Source organism: Ailuropoda melanoleuca, chromosome 6, assembly GCF_002007445.2.
Source record: "Ailuropoda melanoleuca isolate Jingjing chromosome 6, ASM200744v2, whole genome shotgun sequence".
In the NCBI taxonomy this organism is placed as follows: Eukaryota; Metazoa; Chordata; class Mammalia; order Carnivora; family Ursidae; genus Ailuropoda; species Ailuropoda melanoleuca.
The window spans coordinates 19,548,436-19,572,177 of record NC_048223.1 but is presented as its reverse complement, the minus strand read 5'-3'; the positions used below and the strand labels follow the sequence as shown (position 1 = coordinate 19,572,177).

At 36.8% G+C, this 23,742-nt stretch overlaps 1 protein-coding gene and 1 pseudogene across 8 annotated transcripts in view; both read left to right on the top strand.

Moving 5' to 3' along the window:
* The window catches only part of TBC1D5 (TBC1 domain family member 5), a 542,532-nt gene that overhangs the window by 251,918 nt on the left and 266,872 nt on the right, over nt 1-23,742 (top strand). The window lies entirely within an intron of this gene.
* LOC105235909 lies at nt 20,453-22,832 on the top strand (annotated as a pseudogene).

Sequence of the window (23,742 nt, the reverse complement as noted above, 5' to 3'; positions counted from 1 at the left end):
AATCATTTCAGAGGATTTCAAATTTCTCTCTCTTTTGCTGGCAAATCAATAAATAAAATCTTTTTTAAAAAATAAACTATCTTAGAATGAAGTGTGCAGTTGCTTTGCCCATTTTATCGGGTTATCTTATGGTGCAGATCCTAACTGATCTCTTAGCTTCCGTCTTGTCCCCCACTTTCAATCCAGTGTTCACTGCTAGAATCATCTTTCAAACATGAAATAGATCTTTTTCATCATTTTAAAACTTACGATAGCTTCTCATTGTACTTATAAAATAAGACTACCTCGCCATATAACCCCAGTTCAACGGCTGCTCCTTCTCCCGGAGACTTCATCTCATACAACTCTATTCCTAACCTTTGAGCCACCTTGACTTTTTTTTTTTCTTTTTTAAAAACCAGCTTCTGCTCTAGGGCCTTTGCATGTTGTGCCCTTTGCCATTGATGTTTAAATAGCTGTTTTTATCCCTCGTTACTACAGTTTCAAATCAGGTATTACCTCTGTCTGCAGAGAGCATCCTCCCTTAGTCACTGAATATCATTATTCTGCTGTACTTTCTTTACAGCTCTTATAATTATCTGAACTTAACCTGTTAAGAATTCATTTTCTTGTGTTTTCTCCTGCTTCCTCCCACCCCCACACTAAATTCTGTTTTGTTCACCATAGTACTTACATGTCCGGAAAACTGTCTGACACATAGTAGGTTCTCAGTAAATAATATTAATAAGCTTTAAAAATGGAGTTGCCATTTCTTTTTTTTTTTTTTTAATTTTTTTATTATTTATTTGTTTGACAGAGATAGAGACAGACAGCGGGAGAGGGAACACAAGCAGGGGGAGTGGGAGAGGAAGAAGCAGGCTCAAAGCGGAGGAGCCTGATGTGGGGCTCAATCCCATAACGCTGGGATCATGCCCTGAGCCGAAGGCAGACGCTTAACCGCGAGCCACCCAGGCGCCCCGGAGTTGCCATTTCTAGGATGGTATGAGAATGATATGACCAATGTGGCTATTTTATCATCATTTTTAGCCTTTGAGTACAAGGGCTTTTATTTAGTATTCTTCCATTCACTCTTCTCCCTGTACCCACCCTCAAATTCCTTCACCCAGAAGTTCAAGAGATCTTTTTAAGGCTGCTAACTTCATCATGTTCTGCTTCTCCTTAAAACATTTCTTTCATTGCCTTCCTGTTCATCTTGACCCAAGTCCTTGACATGACCTTCACAGAATCCTGGCACATGCTGATCTCTAGTGGAGTGCTCCTCATGCTCTTTTTGGTCAGTGGCCTCTCCTTTCTCTATGTTATTGTATAGTAGAGTGTGTAACTTTATAACATTTTTCAAAGTTGTCATTGTACATTGCTTTGACTTTTTCTGTCTTCTGCTGAACTTTCAACAAACTTAAGGAAGTCAGGGATGGGTTTTGAGCTTTTGCTTACTATTGGATTGCTCTGCTAAAATATAGGAGGTACTCAACACGTAATTGTTGAAAGAATAAATAAGTAGAAAAACTATCACATGATCCAGGTGCATAAATAGAAGTTTGAATCACTAAATGCATTTATTAATTAGTCCATTTTCGGTTTGTCTAGATAGCGAAATACGTTAAGTTTGGATAAAATGCTCAATAAATAACTACTTTGAATAATATTTTTTATTCTGTAAAAGGATAGTTGAATTTTGTACATTGCATATTTCCTAGCAAATTTAAAGGAGAAGTCATTTTTTCTTTTACATATTTCTACTTATCAGGTTTAATAAATCATCTCCACTAATAAATAGTTATACTTTATCATAAAATGGTAAATAAAGATCAGTTTATGGATTTATAATTTTTCACTAAAAATTAGATTTTAGTATAATTCTTTAATGTCATAACAAATATAATTTACAAAATAAAACATTTTTATGGATCAATTAATGTTTTGAATCTTGAAATGGTGATTATTAAAAATTTTTTGACATTGTACATGAGGATTTTAGATTACTGTGTACTTTAGTGCTTTTCTAAAAAAGACTTTATTTATTTATTTGACAGAGAGAGAGCATGAGCAGGGGGAGCTGCAGGCAATGAGAGAGGGAGAAGCAGGCTCCCTGCTGACCAGGGAGCCTGAGGCAGGGCTGAATCCCAGGACCCTGAGATCATGACCCGAGCCAAAGGCAGATGCTTAACAGACTGAGCCATGTAGGCACCCTTAGATTACTGTATTTTAATGTGATTTGGTTTAGTAAATCATTTGTAAGAGTAAATATATGTTTGAGAATATTTACCCTTGGTTCTTCGTCAGAGCTTTGGGATTTATAGTTAAAATGCCCATTATACTTTTTTTTTTTTAAGATTTTATTTATTTATTCGACAGAGATAGAGACAGCCAGTGAGAGAGGGAACACAAGCAGGGGGAGTGGGAGAGGAAGAAGCAGGCTCATGGCGGAGGAGCCTGATGTGGGGCTTGATCCCATAACGCCGGGATCACGCCCTGAGCCGAAGGCAGACGCTTAACTGCTGTGCCACCCAGGTGCCCCCCAAATGCCCATTGTACTTTTTAAGTAGACCTTTGATATAGGAACCTGTTCAATTAGCTGTCATTTAAAACTTAAACAGGATTATTTACTCTGGTTCATGGATGGTAATTAACATTCTTCAAATAGTTCGCACTTTGATTTTTCATACAAAAAAGTATGATATTTGATATTAGCTTAGTTAATCACTTTTGGTTAATGGATATCGTTATATTTTATGAGGTGTCTTCCACTCACTAGATGTTAAACCAATCTTAAAGTATCTAGCACTGATTGTAATCAAGAGTGAAAATGGAAAGTACCCAAAGCAATCTGTTCTGTAGAGAAAGGTATTTCCTTATTTTATACATTGAAGAAAAAGAATAATTAATATAACTATTTTATAGTTATTATTTGAAAGATTTATAGAAAGTGAAATAGGACTTTTGTGCTAGATATACTCCGTTTTATTTAGCAAATAATTTGTATATTATTTTTGTTATATTCACTTAGACACTTAACATAACATCAGGGTTAGAATTACCTAAGTATCAACTAGATTTTCTTTGAAAAGCTATTGTGTTTTGTTTTGTTTTGTTTTTTTTGGTGGAGGCACTTCATTTAAACATTTGTTAAAATTAGTAGCTAAACTAAAAATTTAAGTTGATCAGGGTTCAAACCAAATCATTACTTGAATTTTTGTTAAGAAAAATTGTAGGGGGGGAAGATGGTGGAGGAATAGGGGACTCTGTTTCAGCTGGTCCCCTGAATCGAGCTGGATATCCACCAGACCATTCTGAACACCCACAAAATCAGCCTGAGATGTAAGAAGATGTATCTGGATCTCTACAAACAGAACATCTCCAGTGGTTGGTCTTGAGGTATGAAGCGGGGAGCCAAGATTCTGCGGGCAGATATCGGAAGATGAATGGAAGGGGGAGGGAGCCTCCATGCTCTTGCGTCGGGAAGGCAAAAGCCTCCCAAGCTGGGGACAGAGCACAGACTCGCAGACCGGTAGCGGTGGGGAAGGGACTTCAGGGCAGCCCTCCAGACTGAAACCTAGAGCTGTAGGTGCCTGCCTGCGAACTGGGGGTGGCTGGGGGTTTTAGAAGCATAGAGAGCAGAGACGTGCCTGGCCCTGGGAGCAAGGACTGGGAGAGGGCCTGAGGGGCGCACAAACCAGGACTCTGCAGGTTTTTAGCAGCACAGGCAGAAATGGAGTCAGTGTGGCCTGGAGAGCTCAATGAAGAGCAGACTGTGATCTTTCTGTTCTGAGACAGAGGTTTGGGTATGGTCACTTGTGCTCTCACTGTCAGAAGAGACACGGAAAACCACAGGGAAAGCCGCCAAAGAACAAAAGCCCCCAAAAACCAGTTCTCACCAAACCCATCCCCCCGCCACAGGAGGGCGGGCAACTCTGCCCAAACAGGATTGCCTGAGTATCAGCGTGGCAGGCCCCTCCCCTGATGCCAGGCTGGAAGAACAAGAGGCCCACATCACTGAAGTCCCTGTAAAACAGTTACATCTTGCTTGGATCGTGGTCAGTAATTTGGACTTTGTACATTCCCGCAACCACACTTCATCAGAATGACTAAGAGGGGGAACCCCCAACAAAGGAAAGAAACTGAGACTATGGCCTCTGCCACAGAACTAATGGATATGGATGTAACCAAGATGTCAGAAATGGATTTCAGAGTAACAATTATCAAGGCGATATCTAGGCTTGAGAAAAATATTAATGAAAATATAGAATCTCTAAGGGCTGAAATGAGATCTAATCTGGCCGAATTTAAAAATGCTATGAATGAAATGCAGTCTAAACTGGATGCTCTGACTGCCGGAGTAAACGAGGCAGAAGAACGAATTAGTGAGTTAGGGGATAAGATGATAGAAAAGAGGGAAAATGAAGTGACATGGGAAAAATCAATCAAATTTCAAGAAGTTAAGCTGAGAGAGATTACTGACTCAGTGAAACGTTCCAATATCAGAATTATTGGTATCTCCAAGGGGGTTGAGAAAGAGAGAGGTCTAGAAGATATATTTGAGCAAATTGTAGCTGAGAACTTCCCTAATCTGGGGAAGGAAGCAAGCATTCGTGTCCAAGATGCAGAGAGGACACCTCCCAAGATCAATTAGAACAGACCAACATTACGACATATCATAGTACAATTTGCAAAATCATAGATCCAAGGAAACAATCTTGAAAGCTGTGAGGGGGAAGAGATCTCTTACGTACAGAGGGAGGAACATCAGAATAACGCCAGACCTGTCCACAGAGACCTGGCAAGCCAGAAAGGGCTGGCAAGACAACATTCAGTGTACTAAATGAGAACATGCAGCCGAGGATACTGTATCCAGCAAGGCTGTCATTCAGAATGGATGGAGAGACAAGGAGCTTCCAGGACCTGCAGAAACTGAAAGAATATGACCACCAAGCCAGCCCTGCAAGAAATATTAAGGGGGGTTTCTATAAAAGGAGAAAGCACCCAATAGAGATACAGAACAGAAATTTACAATCTATAGAAACAAGGACTTCACAGGCAATATGATAACATTAAAATCATATCTCTCAATAATCATTGTCAACATGAATGGCCTAAATGCTCCCATAAAATGCCACAGGGTTGCAGATTGGATAAAAAGACATACCCATCCATATGCTGTCTACAAGAGACTCACTTTGAACCTAAGGATACATCCGGACTGAAAATGAAGGGATGGAGAACAATTTTTCATGCCAACGGAACTCAAAAGAAAGCTGGGATAGCAATTCTCATATCAGACAAATTAGATTCTAAGTTATAGACTGTACTTAGAGATACAGAAGGACACTATATCATCCTTAAAGTGTCTATCCAACAAGAGGATCTAACAATTATAAATATCTATGCCCCCAGCATGGGGGCAGCCAACTACATAAGCCAACTGTTAACCAAAATAAAGAGACATGTAGATAATAATACGTTAATAGTAGGGGACCTCAGCACTCCTCTCTCAGCAACAGACAGATCATCTAAGCAGAAATTCAACAAAGAAACAAGAGCTTTGAATGAAACACTGGGCCAGATGGACCTCATATACAGAACATTCCACCCTAAAACAACAGAGTACTCATTCTTCTTGAACGCACACAGAACTTTCTCCAGAATAGACCATGTACTGGGTCACAAATCAGGTCTCAACCAATACCAAAAGATTGAGATTATTCCCTGCATATTCTCAGACCACAATGCTTTGAAACTGGAACTCAATCAGAAGAAAAAAATTGAAGAAACTCAAACACTTGGAAGCTAAGGACCATCCTGCTTAAGAGTGTTTGGGTTAACCAGGAAATTAAAGAAGAACTTAAACAATTTATGGAAACCAATGAGATCCAAAACACATTGGTCCAAAACCTGTGGGATACGGCAAAGGCATTCCTAAGGGGGAAATACATAGCCATCCAAGCCTCAGTCAAAAGAATAGAAAAATCTAAAATACAGACCCTAAACTTACACTATAAACAGCTAGAGATGGAACAAGAAAGTAGGCCTGTGCCCCATATGAAAAGAGAATTAATTAAGATTAGAGCAGAGATCAATGAATTAGAAACCGGAAATATAGTAGAGCAGATCAATGAAACTAGAAGCTGGTTCTGTGAAAGAATTAAGAAGGTCAAAACTCACTGGCCAAACTTGTCCAAAAGAAAAGAGAAAGGACCCAAATTAATAAAATTATGAATGAAAGGGGAGAGAGTCGTGACTAAAACCAAGGAAATAGAAACAATTATTAGAAATTATTAATAACTATATACCAATAAATTAAGCAACCTGGAAGGAATCGATGCCTTCCTGGAAACCTATAAACTACCAAGACTGAAACAGGAAGAAATTGACAACCTAAATAGACCAGTAACCAGAAACGAGATTGAAGCAGTGATCAAAAACCTCCCCACAAAACAAGAATCCAGGGTCTGATGGATTCCTTGGGGAATTCTACCAAACGTTTAAAGAAGAAATAAAACCTATTCTGAAGCTGTTTCGAAAAATAGAAACAGAAGGAATACTTCCAAACTCATTCTATGGGGCCAGTATTACCTTGTTCCCAAAACTGGGCAAAGGCCCCATCAAGGAGGAGAAGTACAGACCAATATCCCTGATGAATATGGATGCCAAAATTCTCAAAAAGATCCTAGCTAATAGGATCCAACAGTACATTAAAAGGTTATCCATCACGACCAGGTGGGATTCATCCCTAGGATGCAAGGGTGGTTCAACATATGCAAATCAGTCAGTGTGATAGATCACATTAATAAGAGAAGAGACAAGAATCATGGTCCTCTCAGTTGATGCAGAAAAAGCATTTGACAAAATACAGCATCTTTTCCTGATTAAAACTGTGCAGAGTGTAGGGATAGAGGGTACATTCTTCAATTTCATAAAAACCATCTATGAAAAGCCCACAGCGAATATCATTCTCAATGGGGAAGAGCTGAGAGCCTTTCCCTTAAGATCAGGAACACGACAAGGATGCCCACTCTCTCCACTATTGCTCAAAGTACTAGAATTCCTAGCATCAGCAATCAGACAGCAAAAAGAAATAAAAGGTATTCAAATTGGCAAAGAAGACGACAAACTTTCTTTGTAGATGACATGATACTTTATGTGGAAAACCCAAAAGACTCTACCCCCAAATTACTAGAACTCATACAGCAATTCAGTAATGTGGCAAGGATACAAAAATCAATGCACAGAAATCAGTTGCTTTCCTATACACTAACAATGTAACTGTAGAAAGAGAAATTAGGGAATCAGTTCCATTTACAATAGCATCAAAAACCATAAGATATCTTGGAATAAACCTAACCAAAGACGTAAAGGATCTATACTCTAGAAACTACAGAACACTTACGAAAGACATTGAAGAAGACACAAAAAGATGGAAAACCTTTCCATGCTCATGGATTGGAAGAATACACATAGTTAATATGTCTTTGCTACTCAGAGCAATCTATGCTTTCAACACCATCCCTATCAAAATACCAATGCCATTTTTCAAAGAGCTAGAACAAACAATCCTAAAATTTGTGTGGAACCAGAAAAGACCCCGAATCGCCAAGGAAATGTTGAAAAAGTAAAACAAAGCTGGGGGCATCACATTGCCTGATTTCAAGCTGTACTACAAAGCTATGATCACCAAGACAGCATGGTACTGGCACAAAAACAGAAACATAGATCAGTGGAACAGAGTAGAGACTCCAGATGTGGACCCTCAACTCTATGGTGAACTAATCTTTGACAAAGCAGGAAAAAACATCCAACTGAAAAAAGACAGTCTCTTAATAAATGGTGTTGGGAAAATTGGACAGCTATATACAGAAGAATGAAACTGGACCATTCTCTCACACCACACAGAAAGATAAACTCCAAATGGACGAAAGAGCTTGATGTGAGACAGGAATCCATCAAAATCCTAGAGGAGAACATAGGTAGTAACCTCTTTGACAGCGGCCACAGCAACTTCTTTCATGACACGTCTCCAAAGACAAGGGAAACAAAAGCAAAAATGAACTCTTGGGACTTCTTTAAGATAAAAAGCTTCTGCACAGCCACGGAAAAAGTCCACAAAACAAAGAGGCAACCCACAGAATGGGAGAAGATATGTGCAAATGACCCTACAGATAAAGGCCTGGTATCCAAGATCTATAAAAAAACTTCTCAAACTCAACACCCAAAAAACAAATAATCAAGTCAAAAAATGGGCAGAAGATATGAACAGACACTTTTCCAATGAAGACATAAGAATGGCTAACAGACATATGAAAGATCGTTCAACATCATTAGCCATCAGGGAAATTCAAATCAAAACCACATTGAGATACCACTTTACACCAGTTAGAATGGCAAAAATTGACAAGGCAAGAAACAACAAATGTTGGAGAGGATGTGGAGAAAGGGGATCCCTCTTACACTGTTGGTGAGAATGCAAGTTGGTATAGCCGCTTTGGAAGACGGTGTGGTGGTTCCTCAAAAAGTTAAAACTAGAGCTACCCTATGATCCGGCAATTGCACTACTAGGTATTTACCCCAAAGATATAGATGTAGTGAAAAGGAGGGCCATATGCACCCCAATGTTCATAGCAGCAATGTCCACAAAAGCCCAACTGTGGAAAGAGCTGAGATGCCCTTCAACAGATGAATGGTTAAAGAAGGTGTGGTCCATATATACAATGGAATATTATTCAGTCATCAGAAAGGATGATTACTCAACATTTGCATCAACATGGATGGAACTGGAGGAGATTATGCTAAGTGAAATAAGTCAAGCAGAGGAAGACAATTATATGGTTTCACTTATTTGTGGAACATAAGGAATAGCAGGGAGAAGGAAGGGGGAAATGGGGTGGAGGGATACAGGGGAAAATGAACCATGAGAGACTGTGGACTCCGGGAAACAAAGTGAGGGTTTCAGAGGGGAGGGGTTTGGGGGGATGGGCTAGCCCGGTGATGGGTATTAAGGAGGGCATGTATTTCATGGAGCACTGGGTGTTATATGCAAACAAAGAGTTGTGGAACACTACATCAAAAACTAATGATGTACTGTATGGCGACTGACATAACATAATAAATAAATAATAATAATATTTAAAAAATGTATCAAAGGGAAAATTACATAATAATCATCCTTGGCCTTTATACTCTTTAAAGAGATATTTTCAAATGTTCTTTTTTAATTCATTTACTTCTGATGAAACTCTTCTCAAATTTGTTGTTGATTTATTTAGTATAAATGTGCTTGTTCTTACCTAAATTATAGTACCGGCATTGTGTAACTCTTGTAGGAAGTTTCTTTTGAAGCCCGTGTGGTGTGCAGGAGGACCACACGGGCCAATAGTGGCGTTCTGCTTGCCACCTCTAGTCTGCACCCTTCCGCCAATAATCCCTACATGCTACTGGTCATAGTAGGATGATGTACAGTGTTGACATAGCTCAGTTCAGCCCACTACTACTGCTGGAAAATGAGACTGAAGCTTGTGCTTATGATAGTCCGCAGTAAATGATAACATACAAAATACTCAATAATCTCCCTGTTTGGGGCAGATTAAATTGCCCTCTACAATGGGAGACTCACTTTTAGCACAGTAGAAGCTCATTATGTTGGCCTTAAAAAGGCTCATGGATCAGCAAAATAATTAGAAAACCATTTAAAAGTAGGAAATCATTGATCCACCATCGTTATCTCAATCTCATCTTCGCTCTCTCTCAAACACACCACACACATGCATGCACTCTCTCTTTTTACTTACTTGTCCCAGATGATTTGTATGATCATCACGTTCATGAGTTTAGACTGAACTAGTCCTGCTCTTTTTTTAATAGATTTGGATGCTAGGATCCAGAGAGATTAAGTTTGCGTTGTAATTCTCTTTTCCTGGTTGATTCCTGGTCTGCCTTTTTTTTTTTTTTTTTTTTTTCCCCTCCTCTCTCCCTGAGACATAAAGCAGCTTTAAATTTATGGAGTGCCTGGGGAAATAACAGTATGCCCAGAAATAGCAATCACAATAAATAGAAATATTTGTTTTTATGTGTTATTACAGGTTAACTATTAGATAGTTATACTTGTGACTATCTTTGAAATTAGGCCTTTTTTTCATTCAGTTGCAGAATCATTAATCTTCTTAAAGCTTGTTTTATTCTGGTGCCTGGGTGATATTGTAAACTATCCTATATGAGATAGTTTTTGTTTATTACTAGGTTGACAGTAGTTTTAGTTCTTTATCTGTCTATATTTTATCAGTCTCAAGAAACATATATTAATTTCATGTATTAGGTGGCTTTATATTTCAAGGCTATAATTTATTTAATTTTGTGATTTTTTTCCTACTCTTTATATCATCATATTTAATATTTGGTATGATAATCATCATCAGGAATGATATTAAAAGAATACCACAGAACTTGCACAGAGTTTGTATTACCCATTCAATAAGTTTTTTGTTAATTTTCAGATTTATCAGAAATAATGCTTTTTAATGACTAGAAGTTAAAATTTTCAGTTATTTAAATTATAAATGAGTTTATTTCCTTTAGATAGAAGAACCTTTTAATTTTATTCCTCCACTGTATCCAGTATGTTAAATACATTGATTAATATGTTCAGAAAAATCATGGCTAACATTTATTGTGCAATTACATTATGCTACGTGCCTACACTAAGCACTTTACTTGAATTTATCTTATTTAATCCTTATGACCACACACTGTGGTAGAAACTGTTATCTTCTCCATTTTCCAAATGAAGAAACTGAGATACTGAATGGTGAATAACAGAGCAAGTAAATGGTGGAGCATATACTTAGGTTTGTCTTGCTCGAGACTTTTAGTCATGATGTTATGAAGCCTTTACTTTAAAATTTCATTAAACTGAATGTGGCAATTTAATTTTACCAGTTCAGCAAGTGTTTTGTTTCCAGAAATTACTTTAAAATTTAACCAGACATGATCAGTAGCATTTTTTCCTTAAAACTACCATGTTTATTTGGACTCCACCCACATGTTTATTTGTTGTCTTTTCTCCACTACAGACACATATATGCATTTTTATGTGAGAAATTTCCATTTTTCCTTCTGCAATTGACTTCTAGCTTCATTCTTTATATTCAGAGAAGATATGCATGATTTTAGTCTTTTTATATATTGAGAGTTGTTTTCTGACCTAACATATGGTCTGTCCTGGCGCATGTTCCTGTTGTCAGGTACAGTGTGTTATATATGTCTGTTAGGTCTAGTTGGTTTACATTGTTATTCAAGTTCTCTATTACCTTATTGATCTTCCGTCTGGATGTTCTGTCCATTAGTGAAAATGGTGGATTGAAGTCTTCAACAATTATTGTAGAACTGTTTGTTTCTCTCTTCAATTCTGTTAATATTTGTTTCATATATTTTCATGTTGTCTTGTTTGGTGCACAAATGTTTATAATGATCTTCTTGATTAATTGACCCTTTTTTCAATATATACTGTCCTTCTTTGTGTCTTGTAACAGTTTTTGATAAAGTCCATTTTGTCTAATATCAGTATAGCCACATATCTCTTTTTTTGACTACGTTTTGCATAGAATATCTTTTTCTACCCTTTGACTTTCAATCTGTTGTGTATTTGAATCTGAAGATTTAGATCTTGTGGACAACATATAGTTGTATAATTTTTTTAATCCATTCTGGTGATCTCTGCCTTTGATTGGAAACTTTAATACAGTTACTTTTAAAGTCACTGCTGATAAAACAGTACGTACTTCTGCTATTTTCCTATTGTGTTCTGTATGTTTTGTACCCTTCTTCCCCCTCCTTCCCTCCATTACTGCTTTTTCTTGTGTTTATTTATTTATTTTTGTAGTGATCATCTTGAATGCCTTCACATTCCTTTGTGTAATATTTTTTAGATATGGTCTCTGTAGTTATAAGAGTTACATTTAACATCTTAAATTCATAACAATACTTCAAGTTGATACCAAAACTTCATAATGTACAAAATATCTGCCCTTCTTTAGCTCTGTCCTTCTTTCCTTTTTTATGTTTTTTAAAAATTTTAATTCCACTGTAGTTAACATACAGTGTTATATTCCTTTCAGGTGTACAATATAATGATTCAGGAATTCCATGTATTTCACTGCTCAAGATAAGTGTAATCTTAATCCCCTTCACCTATTTCACCCATCCTTCCACCCACCTCCCCTCTGGTAACCATCAGTTTATTCTCTGTAGTTAATAGTCTGTTTCTTGGTTTCTCTCTCTCTCTGTTTTTTGACCCTTCCCTTTTTGTTTTGTTTCTTAGATTCCACATATGTGTGAAATCATATGGTATTTGTCTCTCTCTGACTTTTTGCTTAGCTTTATACTCTGTAGCTCCAAGTGTGTTGTTGCAAATGGCAAGATTTCATTCCTTTTTATGGCTGAATAATATTCCATTGTGAGTGCGTGTATATACATGTATATGTATATATATACATATATATACACATATATATATACATATATATACATATATATATACATATATGTATATATATACACACACACGCACACACACCCAACATAGTCTTTATCCATTAGTCTACTGATGGACACTTAGGTGACTTCCATGAGTTGGCTGTAGTAAATGATGCTGCAGTAAACATAGGGGTGCATGTATTGTTTTGAATTAGTGTTTTTGTATTCTTTGGGTAAATATCCAGTAGTGGAATTATTGCATCATATGGTAATTCTATGTTTAATTTTTTTAATAACCTCTTTACTGTTTTCCACAGTGCCTACACCAGTTTGTATTCCCACCAACAGTGCATGAGGGTTCCTTTTTCTCTATATCTTTGTCAATACTTGTTTCTTGTGGTTTTGATTTTAGCTATTCTGACAGATGTGAGGTACTATCTCACTGTGGTTTTGACCTGCTTTTCTCTGATGATGAGTGGTGTTGAACATCGTTTAATGTGTCTGTTGGCCATCTGTACATCTTCTTGGAGAAATGTCTGTTTATGTCTTCTACCCATTTTTAAATTGGATTATCTGTTTTTTGGGTGTTGAGTTTTATAAGTTATTTATATATTTTGGATACTAACCCTTTATTGGATAGGTCATTTGCAAATATCTTCTCCCATTTAGTAGGTTTCTTTTAGTTTTGTTGGTTGTTTTATTTGCTGTGCAGAAGCTGTTTATTTTTATATAGTCCCAATAGTTTATTTTTGCATATGTCTCCCTTGCCTCAGGAAACATGTCTAGGATGTGTTATAGTCAATTACTGCCTGTGTTCTCTTCTAGGATTTTAATGGTTTCCTTTCTCACATTTAAGTCTTTAATCCATTTTTAATTTATTTTTTTCTATGGTATAAGAAAAGTGGTCCAGTTTCATTTTTTTTCATGTTGCTGTCCAGTGTTCCTAACACCATTTATTGAAAAGACTATCTTTTTTCCATTGAATATTCTTTCCTGCTTTGCTGAGATTAATTGACTATATAATGGCGGGTATATTTCTGCACCCTCTTTTCTGTTCCATTGATCTGTGTGTCTGTTTGTGCCAGTACCATACTGTTTTGATTACTTCAGTTTTGTAATATAACCGTGAAGTCTGGAATTGTGATACCTCCAGTTTTGTTTTTCTATTTCAAGATTACTTTGGCTATTTGGGGTCTTTGTGGTTCCATATACATTTTAGGATTGCTTGTTCTAGATCTGTGAAAAATGCTGTTGTTATTTTGATAGGGATTGTATTAGATGTGAAGATTGCTTTGGGTAGTATGGACATTTTAACAATGTTCTTTCAATCCGTGAACATGGAAGGTCTTTCCATTTTTTGTGTCATTTTCAATTTCTTTCATCAGTATTCTATAGTTTTCAGGGTACAGGTCTTTCACCTCTTTGGTTCAGTTTATTCCTAGAGATTTTATTCTTTTTGGTATAATTCTAAATGGGATTGTTTTCTTAATTTCTCTTCCTGCTGCTTTATTATTAGTGTATAGAAGTGCAACAGGGGTGCCTGGGTTGCTCAGTCATTAAGCATCTGCCTTTGGCCCAGGGCGTGATCCCAGGGTCCTGGGATTGAGCCCCACATCAGGCTCCCTGCTCCGCTGGGAAGCCTGCTTCTTCCTCTCTCACTCCCCCTGCTTGTGTCCCTCTCTCTCTGGCTGGCTCTCTCTGTCAAAAAATAAGTTAAAAAAAAAAAAAAGGAAAAAAATCTAAAAAAAAAAAAAGAAGTGCAACAGATTTCTGTACATTGATTTTTTATCCTGCAACTTCACTGAATTCATCTATCAGTTCTAGCAAGTTTTTTGGTGGAATCTTTAGGGTTTTCAGTATATAGTATGTCACCTGAAATGTGAAAGTTTTACTTTTTCCTTATCAGTTTGTGTGCCTTCTATTCCTTTGTTTTGTCTGATTGCTGTGGCTAGGTCCTTCAGTACTATATTGAATAAAAGTGGTGAGAATGGACATTCTAGTCTTATTCCTCACCTTAGGAGAAAAGCTCTGTTTTTCACCATTGAGTCTGATGTTCGCTGTGAGTTTTTATATATTTATGGCTTTTATTATGTTGTGGTATGTTTCCTCTAAACCTACTTTGTTGAGGGTTTGTATCATGAATGGATGTTGTACTTTGTCAAATGCTTTTTCTCCATCTACTGAAACGATCATATGGTTTTTATCCTTTCTCTTACTGATGTGATGTTATTGAGGAAAATAAAAATCAGACCGGCGAGAGATCAAGTGACACTTGGAGAAGTAGGAGAATTCAGGTTTATTTTATGCCAGCAGCCCCAGATAAGCTCGCACTGGAAATTCTGGGCCCTAGGCAGTGGGGTTATAGAGCTTTTTATAAAGGAGTACAGGGGGTCAGGTTACAAGGCTGTGCTGACTCCTACTAGGTGGTTTTAAACTAGGGGGTGGGGGGTTGCTTTAGGTGGGAACAGAGGTCATGCAGGGAGCTTGTGGCTGGAAGCCTGCTTACAGAAGCAGAAAAGGCTGGTTTTCTTTTGCTCCCAGCGGGGCTTCTAGTTCTCTCTAGCTATTAGTTACTTCCCATCTTTTGGGGCCCCCTGGCCTGGGCCTGCTCTGGGTAATTTTCCTCTTCAATGTATCCCATTGATTTGCACATATTGATATACCTTTGCATCCCAGGAATAAATCCCACTTGATTTTGGTGGATTCTTTTATTAATGTATTGTTGGGTTCAGTTTGCTAATACTTTGTTGAAGATTTTTACATCTGTGTTCATTAGAGGTGTTGGCCTGTAGTCCTTTTTGTTGTATCTTTGTCTGGTTTTGGTATCGGGGTAATGCTGGCCTCATAGGATGAACTTGGCAGCTTTCTTTCTTCTTCTACTTTTTGGAAAAATTTGAGACGAAGAGGTACTAACTCTTCTTCATGTTTGGTAGAATTCACTTTTGAAGCCATCTGGTCCTGGACATCTTGTTTGTTGAGAGATGTTTGATTACTGATTCAGTTTCATTGGTGATAATCGATCTGTTCAATTTTTTAAATTTTTTCTTGCTTCAGTTTTGGTAAGTTATATGTTTTTAGGAATTTTCCCATTTCTTCTAGGTTTTCCAGTTTGTTGGCATATAGTTTTTCACAATATTCTCTTATAATCCTTTGTATTTTTTGTGATGTCAGTTGTTATTCCTCCTCTTCCATTTCTGGTTTTGTTTATTTGAGTCCTGTCTTTTTTTTGTGTGGTTTTTTCTTTGTTGGTTTGTTTGTTTGTTTGTTTGTTTTTGATAAGTATAGCTAGAGGTTTATCAATTTTGCAAATCTTTTCAAAGAACCACCTCCTGGTTTTATTGATCTGCTCTGTTTTTTTAGTGTCTATATCATTTATTTCTGCTCTAATGCTTATTACTTCCTTCCTTCTGCTGGATTTGGATTTTGTTCTTTTTTCACCTCCTTTAGCTGTAAGCTTAGGCTGTTTATTTGAGGTTTTTCTTACTTCTTGAGGTAGGCCTGTATTGCTATAAACTTCCTTAGTAGAACTACTTTTGCTGCATTCCAGGGATTTTGGTTTTTTGTGTTTTTTTTAATCTGTCTCCATGTATTTTTTGATCTCTTTGATTTCTCAGTTAACCCATTCATGGTTCATTAGCATGTTATTTAACCTTCATGTATTTGTGCTCTTTCCAGATTTTTCTGGTGCTTGATTTCTATTTTCTTAGCGTTATTGTCAGAAAAGATGTATAGTATCATTTCGGTCTTTTTGAAATTGCTGAGATTTGTATTCTGACCAAATATGTGATCTATTCTGGAGAATGTTCCATGTGCACTTGAAAAAAAAATATGTATCCTGTTTTTTTTGTGTTGGAATTTTCTGAATATATATATTAAATCCATCTGGTCCAGTTTGTCATTCAAAACCACTGCTTCCCTGTTGATTTTCTGTTTGGATGATCTGTCCATTGATGTAAGTGTGGTGTTAAAATCCCCATCATATTATTATTGATTAGTTCTTTTATATTTTTTTATTAACTGTTTGGTGCATTTGGGAGCTTCCATGTTGGGTGTATAAATATTTATTTTATATTGTTATGTCTTCTTGTTGGATTGTCCCCTTAATGATTATATAGTGTCCTTCAATCTCTCTTGTTAGTCTTTGTTTCAAACTTAGTTTTGTCCAGTATAAGTATTTCTACTCCAGCATTCTTTCACATCCTTTGTGCGTGCGCGTGTGTGTGTATCTCCTCTGTTCTTTTCTTGCTTTCTTCTGTCATCATAAGTTTGCTTTCTTTAGTGATATACCTGGATTCCTTTCTTGCATATGTATGGCTGGTTTTTGATTTGTAGGTGCTATTATGTTTGTATGTAACATTTTCTGCATATAGCAGTCTATATTAAGTTGAAGGTTGCTTAAGTTTCAACCTATTCTTTACTCCTTTCCCTCCATGTTTTAGGTATATAGTGTCATACTTTGCATTCTTTTATTTTGTGAATCCCTTGACTGATTTTTACAGCTATACTTTTTTTTTTTTTTTTTTTTTTTTTTTTTTTTTTTTTTTTTTTTTTTTTTTTTTTTTTACTGTTTTTGTGCTTTCTACTTTTCTTACCCTTACTTGTGGTCTTTCCTTTCTACTCAGAGTCCCCATTAACATTTCTTGTAGGGCTGGTTTAGTGGTCATGAACTCCTACAGCTTTTGTTTGTCTGGGGAACTCTCTGTCTCTCATTCTATTCTGAACAATAGCCTTGCTGGATAGAATACTCTTGTCTGCAGATTTTTCCTTTCAGCCCTTTGAATATATCATGGCACTCTCTTCTGGCCTACAAAGTTTCTGTTGAAAAATCCACTGATATCCTTATGGGGTTTTCCTTTTATGTAACATTTTCTTTTCTCTTGCTGCTTTTAAAATTCTTCCTTTATCACTGCTTTTTGCCATTTTAATTAATATGTGTCTTGATGTGGCCTTCTTTTGAGTGATTTTGTTGGGGGATCTCTGTGCATCCTGGATCTGAATTTGTTTCCTTCACTAGATTCAGGAAGTTCTCAGCTATTATTTCTTCAAATAAATTTTCTGCCCTTTTTTCTCTCTCTTCTTCTTCTGGGATCCCTGTAATGTGAATGTTAGTATGCTTGATGGTGTCATTGAATTCCCTAATTCTATTTTCATTTTTAAAATTATTTTTCTTTCTCCTGTTGAGCTTGACTGCTTCTTGTTGCTCTGTCCTCCAGGTCACTGATCCATTCTTCTGCTTCCTTCAGTATACCATTTATTTCATCTAGTGTATTTTTAATTTCAGTTATTAGTTCTTCATCCCTATTGATTCTTTTTCATCTCTTTGTTAAGGGTCTCACTGATGTCTTACACTATTTTCAAATGTCATTGAGTTTCTTTATGATCATTACTTTAAATTCTTTATCTGGCATATTATCACTGTTTCATGTATGTCTCTTGCTGTGATTTTTGTCGTGGTCTTTCATTTGGGACATATTCCTCTGTCTCCTCATTTTGTCTATCTATTTCTGTCTGTTTCTCTGTGTTGGGAAAGTCAGCTGTGTCTCTTGCTTTTGAAGTTGTGGGTGGGGCGCATACTTTTAACAAGATGGTGCTGGTCCTCTTCTTCTGCAAGGGACACACAACATCTGTGGAGACTGGAACTGGCCAGGGACACTCTTCAATGTGTGTGCAGGCAAGTGGTGCATCTTTAACAAGGTGCTGTTTTTTTCCATCGGAGGTGACCATCACTGCCTCAAGGACCAAGGCCCCACAAAGTGTGTGTGGGGAGATGTGGTGTTGGCAAGACTTTTGCAGGTCTTGTGGATGAGGGGACCTGAAGCACCAGGACTGAGGCAGGTTCAGCTGGAGGGGGCAGGGCGTGGTATAGGCAGCTAGGTAGTGAAGACAGGCACTGCACTGGTTTCTGAAGGTGGCCCTATGTTTATGCTGGTTGGTGGAGGAGAGAAATGGTACTTACCTGCTCCTTTGCTCCTGAAGATGTCCTTCAGTGGACTCTGAGATTAATAAATAACTCTCCCTCCCATATGCCATGGGTATTTTTCAAACTGCTCATTCTATACTGTTTTTCTGCTGACTGTTTCTCGTGTGCTCTCTTTAAGGGCAAGGACTCAGTTTCCTATCACCCTCCTGGCTCTCCCAGAACTGAGCCTGCTGATTTTTAAAGTGTCAGGCTTTATATCCTGCTGGTTAGAAGAACTAATGAAATTTGGCCCCTCTGGTTTTCAAAGCAAGTATTAGGGGATTCGTCTTTCTCTTGCATCTCCCCGGTATGGTATTCTGTTTCTCCCGCCTTATTGTGCCCATGGCTCCCTCCCTTTAGTGGCCAGACCCTTGAGGTTTAGCTCCTTACAATGTCTCTGCTCTTTCTACCCTTTGATGTGGCCTGTTCTCTACATTTAGTTGTGAAGTTTATTCTACCAGTCTTAATTAGAGTTAATTGCACTGATGTGAGTGCTATGTAGTTGTATCCATGGGACAGGGTGAGCTTATGGTCCTCCTACTATAATATCTTCCCTGGAAATGTTCTTTCTCCCTTTTTATGTTGTGTTACAAGTTACATTTTTATACATTGTTGCTCTGTAGCGTAGATTTATAATAATTTTTTATGCATTTGTGTTTTATATCTTGTAGGAAATAAAGTTTGGCAATACAGACCTTAAATACAGTAATACTGGTTTTGTATATACTAACGTATTTACCTTTATCAGAGATCTTTTTCTTCCCACAGCGTTGAGTTACTGTCTGGTGTCCTTTCAACCTGAAGGATTGCCATTAACTTTTCTTTTATATTATGTGTAGTGGTATCAGACTCTCTGCTGTTGTGTTTCTGGAAATGTCTTAACTCTTCTCATTCTTTTTTTTTCCCCCTTAAGTAGGCTCTGTGCTCAGCATGGAACCCAACATGGGGCTCAGAACTTACAATCCTGAGATTGACACCTGATCTAAGATCAAGAGTCAGACTTAACTGACTGAGCCACCCAGACACCCCACTTGTTTGTTTTGCTAGATACAAAATTTTTGGTTGACAGTCTTTTTCTCTAAGTATTATATATATATATATATATATATATATATATATATATGTCATCCCACTATCATTTGGCCTGTATATGTTTTGTGATAAGACATAATCTGTTAATCTTACTGAGAAATCTGTGATGTGACATATTTTCTGTTGCTTCTTTGAAGATTCTCTCCTTGTCTTTCAACAGTTTGCTTATTGTGTATCTTTATGTAAGTGTCTCTGTTAATTATACCAAGAGTTCTTTGAGCCTCTTAGATTTGTAAATTTTTGTCTTTCATCAAACTTGGGAAGGTTTTGGCCATTATTTCTTCATATATACTTTCTGCCCCTTTCTCTTTAACTTCTCAGGCTCTCACAATGCATGTTGATTCGTTTGATGTTGTCACACAGGTCTTTTAGGTTTTGATCACTTTTCTTCATCGTTTTTCCTTTTGCTTCTCAGACTCCATAATTTTAATTGTCCTATCTTTAGATTTGCTATTTCTTTTTTCCGCCTGCTCACACCTGTTTCTGAACCACTCTAGTGAATTTTTCATTTCAGGTATTGTATTTTTCAGCCCCCAAAATTGTTCGTTTTACGATTTCTACCTCTTTATTGATAATCCCATTTTGTTTATTCATTCATTTATAAGATATCCTTTCTTTTTTTGGTCTATGTTTTCTTTTTGCTCTTTAAACATCCTTAAGACGGTTATGTCAAAATCTTTGTAGGTAAATCCAATATCTAGATTTCTCAAGGATAGTTTTTATCAATATGTTCTATTTTTTTTTGATAAGCTTTCCTGTTTTTTATTATATGCTTTGTGATTTTCTTTTTTGTTGTTGACAACTGAGAATTTAAGTATTAGAATTTGGTAACTCTTGAAATTTAGTTTCTCCTAATATTTGCTATTTTCTGTATTCTTAAATTTTTTTAGTCCATTATTTCCCAATCTATTTTTTTTATTTTTGCCAAGATTTATTCTTTGGCATATGAAATCACTGAAATCTTTATTTCTTAGACTATGTTCAGCTAGGGTTTTGACAGATATTTCTTTGAGAGCCAGGAGCTAAAAAAAAACAAGAACCAAACAAAAAACCAAAACCTCCCTGTTTGCAGATTGGTCCTTCATCATTTAACCAGGCTTGCAGTCATCTTAGTGATCAGCTTCAGGTGGAAGGTTTTGGTCTTCTGCTTGCACTGGACATGTACATTTTCCTATATACATGGGTGCTTTTGAAAGTCCTAGTTTCCCAAGGAAACTCTCACCAATTCTTGCTCCCAGGCCTTAGGTGGTCTTTTTAATGTTTCAGTTGTAACCTTTGCCCCATGTATCTGCTTGTTCTTAATTCAGCTTGCAGTATGTTCAAGAGCAATTCCCACCACTCTTTTTGAGTTAGACAAAAAGAGATGAACGTTCTACGTCAGTCCTTCAGGTAGCTCCTAAACGAGTTAGAACACAGTTACATAATATTTTGCAAATATGGTCTGCTCAGCTCCCTCCATAATCAAGTACTGGTCTCCCACACTGGGAACTGCATCCCTCTTCAAGACCGTTGCTGTACCAAGGAGGGAGTAGGGCAAAGGCGAGGGCAAGTAAAAATGCCACAAAGACTTTCAAGAAGTCTCTTTCTTCATTCATTGTTCATTTGGTTTTTATATATCTTGGATTGTTTTCCAGAGTCATTGCAAATTTGTTTCTGACAGTTATTGCTTGTTTTTTAGTGTTTCTCTGGGAGGATGAGAGCTTGGACTTGTATATTCTGCCACTCCACTGATATCATTCTGCTTTCTTTTTGAAAATTATTCTATTAATGATTTAATAGGAATAACAAAATATTATCTTCTTAAAATTATCTGTTTGAAATATTATTTATTTAAAAGTTTCTATGTATTTGTTTTTTACATCTGAGTTTATATTATCTAAAATAATAATTTTGACCCCTTGCCTTGGCCCTGAGAGGCTGGATGGGCAGTTTGTTTGCAGTGGCTCTAATCTGGGCAGTGATTCCTCCTCCTCCTCACCCCAACACTGGTGGTGATCCAAATAAGTGGCCATGGCCATGTCCCTTGGTGAAACTGTGGGTAGACTGTGCCTGAGCCTGGCGTCTGTTCGGCTTGCATGGAGGATGTGGAGCCCACTTACCCGCTCCCTGTATGTGAACATGAGAAGTGGCCCTGACAGGCAAGCAGGAGGAAGAACCACCAGTAGTAGGTGTACAACAGAGAGAAATGTGAATCACTCCAGGCTCTCTTTGTTCAGAGTTACCATAATCAAGACACACAGATGTTCTTAACAGCATTGAGAAATCGGACTGGCTATTTGTCCAATTATGTCACTCTTTTGTGTCATCTGGTTTCAGCCTGTTTATTTCTAGAATATCTATCAGTGAGCTGCTAGGAAGAGGTTCAGTGTTTGCATTTTCACCAGAAGACTTTCAGAGACTGACTGCTAAAAATTAATCCACATTGGAAAGCTCATAGATTTAGATGCTGGAGATAGAGAAGTCAGAAAAATCATGAACTCTCATTTTGAAGAAATATATGCCACTGAGCTCCCTGAAACTATGATATGGCAGCTTCAGAAGAAGAAATACAAAGCGCTTGGTATAACTGATTAGCAGAATACAGGGTTCCAGTATGATGTCGGTTGCTTAAATTTGCCGGATAGCTGTGATCAGCCCCTAACAGTGTTAAAAGATAAGAGAAATGTCTTGTAGCCAGCGAGAGGCCAGGTCATCCTTGCTCTGGTTTTACCTTTCATCCCTATGTGGAAAATGTAGGTGGCAAGTGGGAGAAACCATCAGAAATTTTAGAAATCAAGGGATAAAATTGGAAAGAACAAGTCTATAGCCTGCCTCAAGTTTTCAGTAAAACTGGTTTTGTTACCAAAGCTTTCACCAGACTGCCATACCTGTGTGAAGGTGACGCATATAATGACTACTACTCTCTGGATAATGCTTTGTTTTTAAACCAGTATAAACACTTGAAGGCCCAAGTCTTCAGAGCCCACCCCAAAAATATATACTCCCGAAGAGGATATGTGTTTGTGATAATGTGAAGGGAGGACCTTTGGGGACTGCCATTGTAAATATCATGTAGTGATTTAAACAGCCAAAGTACTAATTATTTCTTTGTAGTGTGTAAAAGAAGTGTTTTTAAAAAACAAAACCCAACTTTTTAAGGATTTTTATCAATTCTTTACTCAGTTATGTTACTGAGTCACATTCCAATTATGGGAGATTTTTTTTTACTAAATTGCAGTAAGGACTCATTCCCAGTCAAAGCTATAGTCACAGCTTCACATGGAACCAATAAATATGGGTTGTTTTTAATAAAAGGAAGACTGGCAATAAAGCTGTCCATTCACTTGCAAATATTTGGTTATAAGGTAGAGCCACTGACACTCTTTCATGTTTAGAAATTCTTTCTGTCATTATTCAAAAAATGTTTTTAATTATGCTAATAAACATTTTTGGAGATAAAAAATAAAATAATTTCTAAATATTATATAGAGAATCACATATGGCCATCAAATCATTAGAATGTAGATAATAATAATAGAGAAAATGGAATATTATTGAATAGACAATTTTTTTGTATTTACTTGAGCACTGGGTCTTAGACTTAATGGGTGGTCCTGGATTTTTATCATAAATAAATTAGCCTAGAGAGACTGTTGTCTCTCTGTTGAGATAATGTCCTTAGTGGCTACTGTCTTCATAGACAATGCTGAGTCATTATACTTTGCCTTACTGTATGTCAGCACATGAATATACTTAATTCATTGATTTTTTTGAATCATTTTCTTTGAATGGGATTTTAAATTTAATAAAAAACATTTCAGTAGTAATGTTCATTTAAAAGAAAGAAAAGGTTTCAGGTCTCTACACTATTTATGGCATATTATCCTATCACAACTAAATGCGACTATCCATAGTCTTGTTTTCAACTTAGTTTAAAGCAAATCTTTTTTCTCCTCTTACTATTAAATATTCATTGCACAGACTTTGTGACATTTCTCTATCAATTTAGAGATAAACCTTGTTTTTTAAATTATGTAATACTTTTTGGAATTCATACCTAGTATAATGTGATCTTCTAAAACTTGATGTTGTTTAGATGTAAACTGAGGGCCCAATTAATTAGATGTGTTTGTTTGTAGCATTATTCTAGTTGTTTTTAACCTAACCTAGTTTAAAATTTCTGGTGCTACCTTCATGAAGGAGATGTTTGTACATAAAAAGCACTATAGAAATCTATTGTAAATCTTCATTTA